Consider the following 5,354-nt stretch of genomic DNA (forward strand, 5'->3'; position numbering starts at 1 on the left):
AGTGGGACTCACACAGGACTGGTGTGAGTGTGAAGGCAGTGGGACTCACACACTGCAGGTGAGTGTGAAGGCAGTGGGACTCACACACTGCAGGTGTGAGTGTGAGGGCAGTGGGACTCACACACTGCAGGTGTGAGTGTGAGGGCAGTGGGACTCACACACTGCAGGTGTGAGTGTGAAGGCAGTGGGACTCACACACTGCAGGTGTGAGTGTGAAGGCAGTGGGACTCACACACTGCTGGTGTGAGTGTGAAGGCAGTGGGACTCACACACTGCAGGTGAGTGTGAAGGCAGTGGGACTCACACACTGCAGGTGTGAGTGTGAAGGCAGTGGGACTCACACACTGCTGGTGAGTGTGAAGGCAGTGGGACTCACACACTGCAGGTGTGAGTGTGAAGGCAGTGGAACTCACACACTGCAGGTGTGAGTGTGAAGGCAGTGGGACTCACACACTGCTGGTGAGTGTGAAGGCAGTGGACTCACACATGGCAGGTGAGTGTGAATTGGCTGGAAGACTTGGCAGAAGATTGGCTAAAGTGCCCCAGTCATTCTATTCCTAGGAACACAACAGATAAGCAAAGATAAGGTCGGCAGTAGTTATTATTACAGCACTAACTAGAAACACTCAGATGACATCAGAGAAATGAATAAACTGGTATTTTCACACGCTGAATTGTGATTCATAAAACATATAATATGGATCTTAATGGGAGCCAACAAAGCTAAAGATAGAAATGTACATATATCTTGTGGTATTCCATTATTTAGATGTTGATGCCAACACACACAGACACAGACACACAGACACAGACACAGACACACACACACACACACACACACACACACACACACACACCCTCTTGGCTCAAAGGGAATACGAGGTTATTTATTCTAAAGGCAAACAAAAGTGTCCATGGCCCAAGAACAGACTCAGGTTTGTTGCATGAATCCTTATAAATGGTCTTATAAAAAAAACCCGGAGCCAGATATCAGGGTAAAAGCTGAAAGATCAGAGAAACAGAGCAAACCACAGCCACCACCTCTTACCTCACCAACTCCTCAGCCTGATAGAGCCTCTGCAAGAGAGTGAATTCCTGTCTCTTCCTATCTTATATTCCTTTCTCTGCCCAGCCATATAACTTCCTGTCTCAACATTCCTAGTGCAGGGATTAAAGGTGTGTGATCTCAAGTATTGGGATTAAATGTGTGTGCCACCACTGCCTGGCTCTGTTTCTCTTTTAGACTGGATTAATCTCATGTAGGCCCTGCCTCTGATCTTCAGGTAACTTTTATTTGCTAAGAGTACAAACAAAATATCACCACACCGGTCCCCCCCCTCCCCCCCCCCCCCCCCCCCGGCCCAAATCCATGTCCCAGTATGGTAACAGTTTCATTTTGTTTTTATAGTAACAGAACAAAGAAAATTATAAGTCAAGATGTCTCTCAAATACTTTATTGGAAACACCTGCTGGGAAAACTTGTCGGTCCCCATGATGTCTGTTAGAAGCCAGGAGTCTGCACATTCCAGAAGGATTTAATCTGATAGTCTCAAAGATGTTTGGTCACTCACTGAGGTGGGCAATACATAGCGATTTAGGGGGCTAAGATAGCCCAGGAAAGTCTGGCACCAGATCGACACCATTCCAGCTCTCCTGTCCCAGACATTCAGAGCAGTGTATCAGCCTTGCAGAAGGAATCTGTAACAAAGGTGTGGCTCTTTTCTGGGAACTTCAGTTTGCTTAAGAGCTTATATCAGGGAAAACTAATAAGAAGCCAGTCAGCTTTATTTCCAAACAGAAATCCCTAAATTACTTAGTTATTTTTAATATACATACGTATATATACAAAACATATAGTTCAATATATTTTAAACACTATGATATGAAATATATTTGATATTAAAATTTGATATTTTATTTAATATATAAATATAATATGTATATTAAGTATATAAAAATATATTTGAGACAGGCTCTCACTATGTAGCCCTAGCTGGCCTCAAACTCACAGAGATCCACCTGCCTCAGCCTTCCACATCCTCAGCTTGAAGGCATGTAAAACCAGCCCTGAACCAATTACTTAGGAAAGAACTTTGAATGAAAAGGTCAGCAGGCAGAACAATGAATTAGTCAGGAGTGATTCCCCAGAGTGGATAACCACAAAACACCAGGACCCAGAGGGCTCTCTGCAGGGTGTCGGTGACGTCACCGGAGCTCTGGTGGGTGACAGGTGGAGTGGTATCGTTGTGCATATAGGCCTCAACAGAAAAACTTAAAACATATATGCGTTTGGGGAAAGTCCCTTATACTTCAGGCGCTGGGAGGTGGAGGCCAGAGATCAAGAGGTGAATTTTGACCACAGTGAACTGAGGTCAGCTTGGGTAACACGAGATCCTATCTACAAGCAAATTTGAAAACCGAAACCAAGATCATGGTATCTGAAAACCATGTAAGCTGATTTAACGGTTTACTTTTTGTTATTTAGTTTTTTGGTTTTTTTTTTTTTTGTTTTGAGACATGATCTCACTATACAGTCCTGGCTATCCTGGAACTTGCTCTGTAGACCAGGCTGGCCTTCAACTCAGGGATCTCCCATGTCTCTAGAATGCTGGGATTGAAGGCATGTGCTACCATACCCCATTCCCCAAAAATTTTTTTAAAAAATGAGTGATAATGCCCAAGAACCTCCTTTTTTGCATTATTTTCTACTTCTGGTGAAAAAAGTAACAAGGAAGGATTAGCTATTAAACTTCATTATTAAATAATATGTTGCACTTTAATAGCTTACTTACAGATAGCTCTCATTCTGTAACTCTGGCTGCCCTGGAACTCTGTAGACCAGGCTGGCTTCGAACTCGGAGATCCACATGCCTCTGCCTCCTGAGTGCTGGGTTTAAAGGTGTGCGCCACCATGTCTGGCTTTGAAGAATCGATCACACCTTTTATTTATTAATGTGTGGTTCAGGAGGACATGCATGTGTTAAGGTGCATGCCTGTAGAGTTGGCTGCCTCCTTCTATCATGTGAAACCTGGGGACCAAATTCAAGTCGTCAGGCTTGAAGGCAAGAGCCTTTATGGGCTGAGCCATCTCACTAGCCCCCTGAATAACTTAATGTTCGTATATTAATTAATTAAGACAGTAACTTAAAAATTTGAGGAGTATTTAAAGGTCATGAAATAACTCACTTGGAAACTTTAATAGTCCTTTTTAGAACATCTGTCTTACTTAACCTTTGGGAACTAAATCCTTTTCCTTCGGCTGAATGTATGAACACTAGTTATTAAGAGACACTCCATTGGGGCAGTGGTGGCACAGGCCTTTAATCTCAGCACTCGGGAGGCAGAGTCAGGTGAATCTCTGTGAGTTCAAGGCCAGCCTGGTCTAGGGAGTGAGTTCCAGGACAGCCAGGGCTACACAAAGAAACCTGTCTCGAAACATCAAAAAACAAAAACAAAAACAAAAACAAAAAAAAAAAAAAAAAAAGAAGAAGAAGAAAGAAAGAAAGAAAGAAGAAAGAAAGAGAAACAAGAAACACTCCTACCCTACCACAGCCTTCTGCCAGAACAAAATGTGTAATCAAAGGTGGATTTACTCAGTTCTGAGCAGAAAAAGAACCAAGTGATCTCCGTAATGAGATAAATACCCATACTTACTAACTCAGTGACATCTTCATAGTCTAATTTTCCTTTTTATCATGACACTCCAATGGCTGCTCACATTCAGCGTGTCTAAATAATACTCTTGTGTGTGACTGTCAACCCAGCCAAGCACCCTCCATCTTGGGAGTTCAGTTAGTTGTGCGCACCTGCAAAGGATTATCCTATCTGGGCTTGTTGACTGTTCACATCCCTTCCTGGGGGAGGGGAGTGTCCCAAGACCTGTTGTGTGTATGCAACTCGGCCTGAACTGCAGGTGGCCTGGGGGGGAGGGGCTTGGGTCTCCAGGCCAGGGAAGACAGGAGGAGAGGGCGGGCGTCCATCTGTGCAGTTACAGAAGCCCTCACCCCTGCTGGGTACGTTCCAGCTGTGGGAGGAGCATGCACACCCTTCCAGTACCTCTCCATCTATGCTCTGTAAGGATGCCAGTAAGCTCACTGATGCCCCGCAGTGAACTTTGGCAGGATCTAGTCTGGGTTTGGGACCTTAGGAGAAGGCAGACATTGCTTCCTCTTCCCCTGAGAAGGAATATTAGCATCATGCTCTATCACAGACCAGACAACAGGAGTCTCTAGTTCTGACTAGTATCATCTCTGTATAAGGTATATTGTTTTCAGGCATCTAGACACATGGATTCTTCTCTAGGGACATGGGATCAGTTACCTTCCATGGAGGCCAGTCCTTTGAAAACAGTGGGGTGGAGATTAGCATGAAATAGAGCAGGAACATTAACTTATTCACTTTTTATTCTTACAGTACTGAGGATCACACTGAGTACTCTTAACTTTTCAGATTATAAGTACATGCTGATTTTTAGTAGTTCACATTGTTTCTATTAGTGTGTGACTTTACTAACCCACAGCATTTCCTGTGTTGGAAAGTCTCCAGAACTAGTTCACTGTTTAATGGCACTTAGACCCCTCTGATGGAGGCTTCTTCCTAGTCCAAGGGTGATGGTGAGTGGCACAGGCCTAATGTGCCCCACCTGCACCAGGCGGGGAGCCGGGCATCTGTTACTCTGTTGTAGCTCAGCTGCACCCTCAACCGTATACTCTTCGTGAGGTTACAGTTTAATGATCTCCTGCTGTTAGGAGCCCTTTGCTGTTGTTCTGAATTTAAAGTATGGGCTGGAAAGATGGCTCAGTGGTTAAGAGCAGTGGCTGCTCTTCCAGAGGACCTGAGTTTGATTCCCAGCAACCACATGGTGGCTCATAACCACCTCAGAGGGATCTGATGCTCTCTTCTGGCAGTAAAGGCATGTGTGCAGATAGAGTACTCATACATAAAATAAACATTTTATTTATTTAATTATTTATTTATTTTTGAGACAGGGTTTCTCTGTCGTTTTGGTGCCTGTCCTGGATCTCACTCTGTAGACCAGGCTGGCCTGGAACTCACAAAGATCCGCCTGGCTCTGCCTCCTGAGTGCTGGGATTAAAGGTGTGTGCCACTACCACCTGGCACCGGTCTCTAGGTACCCTAGGAATCCAGTTGTGCATCACTCAAGCTATCGGCAGGCAGTTCAAGGGTGGCTGGCTGCCTTTGTGCTGGGTGTGGCCATTGCTTATTCAGGTAGTTCTAGGAGCAGAAAAATGTGGTAGACACTAAGTTGGTGGTCTCCTGTCTGGGTTCGTATGTACTCAGTACATTGGCCTAGACCCTCCCACTTGTGGATGCCTTAAAAAATGCTAAGTAAG

This window comes from Peromyscus maniculatus, chromosome 12 (assembly GCF_049852395.1).
Source record: "Peromyscus maniculatus bairdii isolate BWxNUB_F1_BW_parent chromosome 12, HU_Pman_BW_mat_3.1, whole genome shotgun sequence".
Lineage (NCBI taxonomy): Eukaryota > Metazoa > Chordata > Mammalia > Rodentia > Cricetidae > Peromyscus > Peromyscus maniculatus.